This window comes from Lactuca serriola, chromosome 8 (assembly GCF_051521515.1).
Source record: "Lactuca serriola cultivar US96UC23 chromosome 8, Lser_US96UC23_V15, whole genome shotgun sequence".
NCBI lineage: Eukaryota > Viridiplantae > Streptophyta > Magnoliopsida > Asterales > Asteraceae > Lactuca > Lactuca serriola.
The window spans coordinates 274,845,766-274,858,014 of record NC_136415.1 but is presented as its reverse complement, the minus strand read 5'-3'; positions in this window follow the sequence as shown (position 1 = coordinate 274,858,014).

The window sequence follows — 12,249 nt, the reverse complement described above, 5'->3', positions numbered from 1 at the left end:
ACAGCTGTAGGCACTGCTGGGCAAGCAGTTCATTTGACCTAGCAGTTCTCCATGGGGAGCATCGATCCTCTTCTTCAGGAAGAAGGACGACTCGCACAGGATGTGCATTGATTATAGGGAGTTGAACAAGTTGACAGTGAAGAACCGTTGTCCACTCCAGAGGATAGATGATCTCTTTGATCAATTGCAGATGGCATCTTGGTTCTCCAAGATAAATTTGAGTTTGGGGTATCATCAGGCCTGGATCAGAGAGGAGGACGTGTAGAAGACCGCGTTTCGGACTCGTTATGGTCATTACGAGTTTATGGTGATTCCGTTTGGGCTCACCAATGTGCCGACAGTATTTATGGACCTGATGAACCGAGTATGCAGAACAATGTTGGATCGCTCGGTCATCGTGTTTATAGATGATATCTTGGTGTACTCTAAGACTCATGAGCAGCACGAGGAGCACCTCAGGGAATTGTTGGGGGTTCTGAGACGAGAGCGGCTATATGCCAAATTCTTGAAGTGCGAGTTTTGGTAATGGGAGGTCCAGTTCCTCAGGCACCTCATTAACCAGGATGGGATTTTGCTCGACCTGACCAAAATCGAGGCAATCATGCAGTGGGAGGTTCTGAAATCTCCCTCAGATATCAGGAGTTTTCTGGGATTGGCAGGGTACTATCGAAGAATCATACGGGATTTCTCCAAGATTGCAGTACCCTTCACTTGTCTAACAAGGAAGGGGGTGGAGTTCCGGCGGAGCTCTGAGTAGTAGAGGGCATTTGAGACCCTCCGACAGCGTTTGTGTGAGGCTCTAGTTTTGACACTCCCGGAGGGAGTTGAGGATTTTGTGGTGTTCTGTGATGCATCCATCACAAGTTTAGGGGCGGTCCTCATGCAGAGTGGATGAGTGATAGCCTATGCATCGTGGCAGCTGAAGCCGCATGAGACGAGATATCCTACTCGTGATTTAGAGTTGGGAGCGGTGGTGTTTGCTCTCAAGTTATGGAGACATTACCTATATGGGGTCCTTTGTACCATATATACGGACCACAAGAGCTTGAGACACATCATGGGTCAGCAAAACCTGAATATGAGGCAGCACAGGTGGCTGGACGTAGTCAAGGACTATGATTGCGAGATCCTTTACCACCCCGGTAAAGCGAATGTGGTGGCGGAGGCTTTGAGCAGCAAGTCAACTGGGTCTTCCACCCCAGCGATATGTATGAGGATAGCGGTGAATTCTTCTCTTGTGAGTTTGATCAGAGATGCTCAGGTCGAGGGAATGTGGCCAGAGAACTGGAAGATGGAGAGGATCAGGGGAGAGAGTACCCAGTTTATGCAGGATAGCCGGGGATTATTAACCTGATGCGGTCGGGTATGGGTTCCGATGTCTGGTGGAGTCAGACAGACAGTCATGGAGGAGGCTCATAAGTCTCACTTCTCTATTCACCCGGGGCCACCAAGATGTATCAGGATTTGAGTTTGAGCTACTAGTGGCCGTGCATGAAGCGAGAAATCGCTTGGTACATCGAGAGGTGCTTGACCTGTAGGATGGTCAAGGCCGAGCATCAGAGGCCGCATGGCAAGCTGCAGCTCCTAGAGATTCCCATGTGTAAATGGGAACAAATCACGATGGACTTTATTACCAAGCTGACGAGGACGACGAAGGGGTTTGATGCCATACGGGTCATCGTGGATCGATTGACCAAGAGTGCCCATTTCATGGCCATACAGGAGAGTTCGTCGGCCGAGAAGTTGGCCGACGTGTACGTCCGCGAGATCGTGGCTCGCCATAGGATTACGATCTCTATTGTCTCCCATCAGGATGTTAAGTTTACCTCCCGTTTCTGGCAGAAGTTCCACGAGGAGCTGGGCACGCGATTGCACTTCTGCACAACTTTCCATCTGCAGACTGATGGTCAGAGAGAGCGGACCATCCAGACCCTCGAGGATATGTTGAAGGCGTGTGTCATTGAGTTCGGTGGGAGTTGGGATTCCCACCTACCGCTTTGCAGAGTTCGCCTACAACAATAGCTATCATTCCAGCATTGGCGCCCCGCCTTTCGAGCTATTGTATGATCGGAGATGCCGTACCCTAGTTTGTTGGGGTGATTTCGGACACAGGGTGATTGGACGGACGGAAGTAGTCTTACAGACTACCGATAAGATTCAGCAGATTAGGCAGCGACTGCAGACTGCTCAGAGTCAGCAGAAGAGTTACGCCAACAAGCGCCGATCTGAGATAGAATTTCAGGTGGGTGATATGGTTCTCCTAAAGGTCTCACCCTGGAAGGGTGTGATCCGCTTTAGGAAGATGGGGAAATTGGGTCTCCATTACATTGGGCCGTTTAGGATCATTGCTAGGGTTGGCAAGGTGGCTTACAGGTTAGAGCAACAAGAGGAGCTTAGTCGGATCCACAACACCTTCCATGTTTCGTAGTTGCGGAAGTGCATTATGGATCAGGAGGTAGTGGTGTCGTTGGATGATATTCAGGTCGACGAACGCCTAAATTACGTGGAGAGGCCGATGGCCATACTGAAGAGAAAGATGAAAGTTCTGCGGAACAAGGAGATACCTCTGGTGAAGGTACAATGGGAGCATCGGAGGGGGTCTGAGTGGACATGGGAGCCAGATGTAGAGATGCGGGAGCACTATCTGGAGTTGTTTTCCGCGACAGACTTCGAGGACGAAGTCTACTTCAAGTGGGAGAGAATTATAATGCCCCGACTCTCAGGTATCGATGTTATAAGAATTTTCTTGTTTTCAAGGTCTACTCGACGAGTTGTTTGCCCTACTCGTCGAGTAGCAGCGGGTTGGTCCACGTGTTTTAGTGACCTACTCGCCGAGTCCAAGAAGGGACTCGACGAGTAGGAGCTAGCAGATGAAAACCTGAATTTCGGGGATTTGCACCCTATTTAAGGACCACTTATCCCCCTTATCCTCTATTTCTACCTCCCTTGAGTTTAGAAAACCCTAATTCGTGGCTGCTCTTTATATTTGTGTGCTTTTTAGCTTGGAAGAGGGATCTTTGGAGTAAAAAGCTTGGATTTCAAGAAGTTTGGAGCAAGGGGCTGTTGTAGATCCGGATTCTTCTCTGTCTTGGCACTATTTTGGAGGTAACAAGTTGTTACCGTGGCTCTCTCTTAATTTGATCTCTTCATTTATGGGTTTGGTATTTTAGGGTTTGCGTGGTGGTTCTCCGATTTGGGTCAAGATCTAAGGTTGCAACCTCAGATCTGGGCTCCTTTAGCCCCTCTTTGTCATAAAGTTTCATTCCTTGTCGAGCTATGACCTTCCCCTTACCTTAAGCCACTCCTTTAGCTTGTTTTGGGCCATTATCATATTGCATGCACGTAAAGTTTGCAACTTTACGTGATAAACATGCCCTAGGAGCCTAGATCTGCAGTATGAAGCCTTTGCATGGCTTAAAAAGCATCTGTATGGATGAAGGATTAAAGGGACTCGGCGGGTCGTAAGGTCAACTCGGCGAGTCATATGAAGATGGTCATGAACTCGACGAGTTGGATGAACAACTCGGCGAGTCCAATGAAGATTTCTTTGGTCTCGGCGAGTCAGTCGATGGCTCGACGAGTCAGCTAGGGTCTTCTCAACCTTTGGACACGTATGAACACGACGAGTTGTAAGGGGAAAACTCACCGAGTTTGCCAAGGAGTTACGACCACTGACACTAGGAACTCAACGAGTCACTCAAGTGACTCGGCGAGTTGATGAGTATGCAAGGAACTCGGCGACTGGCTGGATGTACTCGACGAGTTGAGGTCAACATAGACCGTTGACCTTGGCAAATGACCTTGACTTTGACCAAGGGTTGACCATTTCTGGGACATTTTGGGAAATTGGAAATTTACAAGCATGGTTCCATGGTGCATTTAGGTGGTGGAGTTATGCCGGCAATCCAAGAGCTTGGGTTTATCTTCGAGTCGACAGTGCAATGTGAGTTATCCTCATTATGCTAATGGGTCTAAGGCACCATGGTCGGGCCCTTATATATTTGTATCTGGATTATGGCATGATATGTTTATTGATCACATCCTGGTAGTTAGGATGGTGGTATGCTTATGCTTAGTGACCTGGTTAGGTCAGTGTCTTGGTTATAGGATGATGCTATGTTAGTGACCGGTAAGGTTTATATCCCGATTATTGGGATGTTGCTATGATTAATGATCTATTAGATCGGTTTGACTATTATATGATGTGAGCTAGCGTATGATACTTATGTGCACATGTTTGTTTGATTGGGGTTTGGGTTAAGGCGGTCCTGCTTTGTGTTGTAGGTCAACATACCCGGTGAGCGGTCCGGATAGGCTTTACGCCCACAAGGCGGTCCAGTCATGCCGAAGGCTTGGGAGCGGTCCAGATAGGTTGTAGGCCCTGCGAGGTGGTCCAGTCAAGCTGAAGGCTCATTATGCATGCTGGTCTACAATTGTTATATGTAGTTGTTATATTGGTATTTTGGGGGAACTCACTAAGATTTCGGGCTTATAGTTTCAGTTTATTGTTTCAAGTACATTAGGGGATCGCGGAAAGTTGAAGGCATGATCGTAAAACTCCTCATGAATTGTTTATGTTTTTGGGAAAAACTGTGATATTAGATATTTTGAAAACAAACTTTGTAATGATGGATGGTTTTAAATGTTTTGAAAAAGCTTTAATTTGGCATGAAATTTTTAGGTGTTACAATGTTGTAGGATTGAGGTTGGAGAGGAGAATTGACTTTGACCTAGCTAACAACTTACCTCCAATGTTCATCTTTGCTTTGTAACCTACTGAAACCGGTGAAACCGACACTTTTCCATTTTCCCATAACTCCATGAAAATATCTTATCCACAATCAACGAAAAATTAAATTAAGAGCTTTTGCCAATTTAGTGGCAAAACATGAGACTTTTGTGATATTAGTCATTTAATATAATTTAATTATTCGTTTATCAAGAAAATATGAGTATTATGAATAGAAAATATGTTTATAAGAAAGACAAAAAAATAATATAATCAAGATTTTCATTTATAAACATTTGAGACGTATCTGTATGTGTAAAATTTATAGTTTTTTTTATATCGAAACGAACGGAAATCCTTGTTGCATGAAGAATATATATATATATATATATATATATATATATATATATATATATATATATATATATAGAGAGAGAGAGAGAGAGAGAGCTAGGTTAAAATGTTTTTAGCAACTATTGTGTGCCTAAATGCACCAATGAGAATTCAAGAAATAATAAATAATTAAATAAATCATTTAAGGGTATTTTGGACCTTTTGTACTTTTAATTATGGAAATCATTTATTTGAAATCCTACAATTAAGGAAATAAGGTAAATATATGTGACCTACTCGTGTGTGGTAAAACCCGTCTCTGACTTGCTCAACAGTTGTAGCTGCCTCCGACTTCATCCACTGCATCGGATTCATCCACCATTCACCGGTGAAGTCGAAACCATCCGATCAATGTCCACCAATACTTCCACCTCCCGCCTCCATCAGTGTCGTGAGTTCCTCCACCAACACCGATGAAATCGATTTTCTTTTTTCTCAAAATTTCTTTTTTTAGATTCTATCAGTTGTTGAAATCGATTTCTTTCTTCGCAAAAATTGATTTGTTGAAATCAATTTTATTGCTTCTCTTCTCATATGTGAAATCCATTGATTATTTGAAATCGATTTTTTTAAGTAATACTTTCTAATTGATTTGGAATATGATTTTGTAGGATACAAAATTGTTCATCGTGGGTGTTTGTTCTTCAACAACCATCGTCCCTTCATTAGCATCCCCACAGAAGTCGACCTCGACCCCAAAAAAGTTTCAATTGATGAAACAAAAGCTCACTTGTCATCCTCTCAATCTCTTATGTAGCCTCTATTTTGTCCATATGGTAAGTCGATTCAATGGGTTGAAAAAAACATCATCTTTCTTTTACAATTTGTCTCCAGTTTAAAGCCTCTGTTTTTGCGATTTTTGGGTTCTAATCGATTTTTTTTTTGTTAAATTTAAATTATATATTTTAACTCTTCTGATAGATTTCAGTCAGACCATTTATTTGTTGATAATAATATAAGTTTCTCAGGAAGTGTTTTTAGTTATCCAAGTCCTTTTTTTCTAAACACCAAGTGTTCGACTAAATGCCTAAATGAAGATTTACTTTGTAATTTGTCACTTGTCCATTAAAAACTCTTTTCTATGGTCCTAATTGAATTGTTACTGAGTTTAGATAGTTCTTATATTTTGAGTAATTGTTTTGTTTTTACTTTTTCAAATAGTTGTTTACCTTTCAATTATGTTTGGTTCAATTATCAATGTATGTTTGTGTAAAGTGCACTAATCTTGTTTGGTTCAATTCTCGCATCATATGGATATATAATTTCAATAGGCCTAATTAAAAGAATGATCACGAAATTAATTTATGTTATCTCATCTCATGGAGATTAAGTAAGTAATTGTGTTGTTGATTTGTAACTTACAGGTAAACCATTGAAGGAGCACAAGCAAAGAAAGTATGGACAATATTCTGCCAAAATGTATACTATGTAGTCTTCCATATGCTATGTATATACTGATGTGGTCGATTTCATATGCCAACACAGTGAATTAATTTTGTTTGATTTCGTATACCAACATAGTAAAGGCTTAATATCATATGCCAATATAGATTGGTGAAAGCTACTCATCTTGTTCTAGAAAATTGTTTAAAAAGGTAAGTAATTTGTTTATGTATTATTTTGGTTCATTTTGTGATTTTGAATTCCAATTTCTATTCTCCCTTGTTATTGTGTATTTGGAATCTAAAATTATATTAGTTTTTGTTGTATTTGTGATAGGAATGGCAAGAATGTGTTGAAGTCCTAATAGGAATTGCTTGAAGAATGAATAAAGTTTGAACATACTCACATTTTAATAATGTTGTTATTTTTTAAGAGTTTTATTCATTTTTGTTAATATTCTTTTAGAATATGTATAATTATATTAAAATGTATAAGACTAGCTTGTGTAACGCCCCGTTCCTAGTACGTATTTATTTTGATTAAATGTTCTTTTGGGAAGAGCTACTCGGCGAGTTGTAACCCTAACTCGCCGAGTAGATGTCGAGTGGATGCGGGCTTTAAGTGATCTACTCGGCGAGTCCACGCCTGGACTCGGCGAGTCGGCCAATCAGGAGGAGACCCTAATCCTTAGGGTTTGCACCCTATTTAAACGTCCTTACAGCCCCATCTCAGCCCCCATCACCCTCAGAGCATTCCTTATCGAAAACCCTAGCCTCCATTGATAAGTTTGAGTGATTGTTGCCTTGTGAAGGGACTTTTGGTGCACCATGGAGCAAGTGGAAGAAGGGAGGGGTTGAGGAGGTCAAGGAGGGGGACTTAGATCGAGAACACATTCATTTGTGGTCTTCCATTATGGTAATAAAGTTTCCATCTTGGTTATTGACCTATTAGATCTTGTTTGTCCCTAAATTGTTGCTTTTAAGCCCTAAAACCCCAAATCCTTGAAGAGAAACCTTATGGTTGGGTTATACTTCAGATCTGGACTCTCATTACTTTCTTGAAGTGTTAAGTTTCAGTCATATTGGTGATTAAGGTCCCTCTTGAGCTTAGAACCCCATTAAGAGCTTAGTTTGGACATTTGAAGCCTCTAAAGCTATGCATGCACGTAAAGTTTGCAACTTTACGTGATAAGCATGCCCTAGAAGCCTAGATCTGTGGTTTGGAGCCACTGCATGGCTCAAATCAGGTTTGTATAGAAAAAAGGACTGAATGAACTCGGCGAGTAGAACGATGGACTCGGCGAGTCCTATGAAGTTAGCCGTGGACTCGGCAAGTTGGATGAGCAACTCGGCGAGTCCGATGAAGATTGCCTTAAACTCGATGAGTTGTCCTTCAACTTAGCGAGTCAGATGAACTTGGACTTAGTATGTATGCATCGAGGAAGAACGCGTCGAGTCTTCGCTAAGCTCGACGAGTAGAAACGGGTGTAGAACTAGAATAGATGGAAGGGACTCGGCGAGTTGGCGAGCCAACTCGGCGAGTCCGGTCAACCAGGAAGTTGACTTTGACCAGGATGTTGACTTTGATCAGGGGTAAAATAGTTATTTTACCCTAAAATTAGTTATCAGTATCTGACTTAGTGTTTATGGAAATTGTAGCCGAGGAGTTCCGGTTCAGCAGTCAGGCGCTCAGCAAGCAGACTTTCAGCAGCTACTTCGAGGTGAGTTTCCTTCCAGTAGGAACGGGTCTAAGGCACCAAGGCCGGCGTGTATAGACGATATGATAGTGTCGGAGTGTGGGCAGAGCCCATATCTCTTAGTTGAGTCTGATGATGCTATATGTTAGCGTGGTAGAATTGTTTATACTCATTGTCTGTGTGATACTTGTATATTATGGTTTAGTAATGGAGTGTGGGCGAGGCCCGTATCTCCTAGATAGCGGAGTGTGGGCGAGGCCCGTATCTCCTAGCTGTTCATTATATGATTGTATGGAATGTGGTATTATGGGGGAACTCACTAAGATTCGTGCTTATAGTTTTCAGTTTTGGTTTCAGGTACCTCTTCTTCGAAGGGGAAGGAGCTGGCGCAGTAGCTGCCCATCACACACATGCCTTGTATTCCGCACTATGAGATCCTCCTGGGAATTTGTGCTCTGATGATATTATGTTTTTATAAAATGTTTTTCAAGACATGCAATAATTTTTATGAAATGATATGATCAGTGAACATTATATTTCTAATGGTTGCTAAGCATATGCTTTATAAATGAAATTTTTGGCTCGTATTTTTGGGACGTTACAAGTTGGTTTCAGATCCCTGGTTTGAGGGATTCGAACACACCTTCAGGGTGTTTGAACTCAAATCGAGGGATTAAAAGAACAAAGTGTGTGATGTGCACGACCGGCCAAGCTTAAGTAAGTATTCCCCAAAGTACCCATACAAGCTTATGTTATGTTTATCAGTTTCAGTAGAACAACATGCTAGAATAGGACTAAGGATCTAGGAGTGATGCCTTATGTGCCTGCTTTATGTGCTTCAGTGTATGAAAAACTGCATGCTAGAATTGAGTAAACAGCAGTAGGATAGCATGTTTAGGTTATGCCTGATAGTACGAGTTTAACATTGTATGCTAGTTCAGTTTTTCTCTACGAGGATAGAGTTGCTTGAGATTGTTTCCTTTTGTTCAAATGCTGCTTGCTTTGTGCTATGTGGGCTTTGAGTGATGGGAGTTAGCTGTTAGGTGAATACGTTAAAGTCACATGTGATCAGGGTTGAATAATCTCAGAGTGTTGGATTTGACCTTATTGCGTAGCTCTTGTTTGAGTCCTAACCGTTGTAGGGATGAGTCCCTTACTCGAAGGATTATCCGAGCCTCGTTGCATGTGATTGTATTCAGGTAATAGCTAATTGGCATCACAAAGAGACCTTCAGCAACTGAGGACTGGGTTGGGTGGAGTCAGAGGTTTCCTAGGGTAAGCCTAGGATAAGAGTAGCAGAGATCAGCGGTAGTGAAAGGGATCTGGTGGAGTCAAGGCAGTCCTTAGAGAAGGTACGGATAAATGTGGAAGGTAGTATGGGCCCGTACTACTGAAAGCAGAGGATCCGTACCCGAACCGAGGAAGGCCAAGATAAGACCAGGGAACTTGTAGTAGGTGTGATCCCTCCAGAGGTATCAGTATCGCTAACGATTATTATTTATGTATTTCAGAATGGTGGTACTACGCTCGAGGCCAGCAGTTGGCAGTACAGGAGAGGGATCGGGTTCGAGATCAGGTTCCAAGCCAGTAGATGAGGGGCTACACGAGTTCATCACATCAGAGATCACCAGAGGCATCCTTGAGTCGACCCCCATTATCTTCGGGTCAATCAAGGAAGGGATATTGGAGCTGATGGAGGATCGCCTCCGAGCATTCAGGAGCGACATGGCATCTGGCCAGTCGGGATCTCGCACACTGTCCTTCAAGGACTTCCGGGGCAGTGGTGCGCCGGATTTTCACGGGGCGAAGGACCCCATAGCTGTTAGGCGATGGATTGCAGACATTGAGTCTGCGCAGTTGACTAGCTTCTGCCCTGAGGGGTCGAAGGTGAGATATGCAGCATGATGTTTGAGAGATCGAGCTAGGGATTGGTGGGAGTCCGTTGGTGACTCGTTGGGAGCCTCGGCTGTCGAGGCTATGACCTGGTCGGACTTCGTGACCAGGTTTAGGGTAGAGTTTGCACCGGCTATCGAGCTTCAGCAGCTGTCCAGTGAGTTCCTAGACATGAGACAGACGACGGAGATCACCACCAAGTTCCAGGAGAGAGCATTGTTGGTGCCCCAGTACGCGGGTGATGAGGGCATGAGGAGGACCCGCTATCATGACATGCTCCGAGCTGATATTCGGGAGCATGTCAATTTTTCAGTTTGCCCCACCCTGGACTCTATGATTGTCAGGGAAAGGGAGAGAGAGATAGATCTAGAGCACATCTGGAAGAGGAAGACAGAGGAGGGACAGGCAGGAGGGGCCTCGGGGAAGAAGCCTAGGGGATCAGATGGTAGGCCGATAGGCCAAAGAGGACCAGGTCGCTGCGGGAAATGCGGCAGGTCACACGAGGGAGCATGTAGATTGGGATTGTCGGACTGCTACAAGTGCGGCAAGACGAGACACTTTAGCAGGGATTGTACTACCCCTGCACTTGTGGTTCAGACATCGGAGTTGCTGTGTTTCCACTGCAACCAGAGGGGCCATAGGAAGGCCAATTGCCCCCAGTTGACAGCATCAGCGCCGGTTAAGGCACCAGCTCCAGCGACCCTGCGGATCACTGATGGCCGACAGGGCAAGGCAGAGGCTCCATTGGTGAGGAGTCGGGCATTTTAGCTGACTACCGAGGAGGCACGCGCCGCACCCGATATGGTGACGGGTATGATTCTTCCCTTTATTTTATTTTATATGATGTTATGTTATTGATGTGTGCGCTGTGTTTATGCGTTAGGATCGTTCCATGTGAACGGTATCCCAGTTCAGGGGTTGTTTGACTCGGGTGCCACCCGGTCATTTGTTTCCCTTGCGCTTAGCAAGAGGTTTACTGAGTCTTCAAGCATGTTGGATTGCCCTTTAGAGGTGGAGATTGCCGATGATCGATCGGTGTGAGCGACAGCAGTATTCAGGGGTTGTGTCCTAAGGTTATTTGAGGAGCGCTATTTAGTGGATTTGGTTCCCATCCCATTGCGGGGGAACAAGGTGATTATAAGCATGGATTGGTTGAGCCCTAATGGGGCGGTGATAGATTGCGCACAACAATTAGTACGAATCAGGACCCCAAGTGGGGGAGAGTTGGTGATCCACGACGAGAGGCCACAGTGTGGACCTGCAGTATGTTCAATAACAAGAGCTAGGCGCTACCTTCAGCAGGGTTACGCGGGATATGTCGCGTATGTTTTGGATACCCGGGAGACGGGTAAGGCGACAGTGAGCGAGGTTCCAGTGGTGCGAGACTACACTGATGTGTTCCCGGAGGAGCTTCCTGGGATACCTCCGGAGCGTCAGGTAGAGTTCAGGATTGACCTAGTTCCTGGTGCGGCTCCGATAGCCAAGGCACTGTATGGGTTGGCTCCTCCTGAGATGCAGGAGTTGTCTACACAGCTGCAGGAGCTATTAGACAAGGGATTCATTCGACCGAGCAGTTCACCCTGGGGAGCCCCGATCCTGTTTGTGAGGAATAAGGACGAGTCGCATCGGATGTGTATAGATTACCGGGAGCTGAATAAGGTAACAGTGAAGAACCGTTACCCACTCCCGAGGATTGATGACCTCTTTGATCAGTTGCAGGGAGCATCTTGGTTCTACAAGATCGATTTGCGTTCAGGTTATCATCAGATGAGGGTCAGAGAGGAGGATGTATAGAAGACCGCGTTTCGGACGCATTATGGCCATTATGAGTTCGTGGTGATGCTGTTTGGGCTCACCAATGCTCCTGCCGCATTCATGGATCTCATGAACCGCGTGTGTAGACCGATGCTGGATCGGTCTGTGATAGTTTTCATTGATGACATCTTGGTTTATTCCAAGACGCCGCAGGAGCACGAGGAGCATCTGAGAGAGGTTTTGGAGACCTTGAGGAGGGAGAGCTTGTACGCCAAGTTCTCCAAATGTGAGTTTTGGTTGCGCGAGGTGCAGTTTCTTGGGCACCTCGTCAACTAGAACGGGATTTCAATAGACCCGGCCAAGGTGGAGGCCGTGATGAGATGGGAGGTTCCCGAGATTC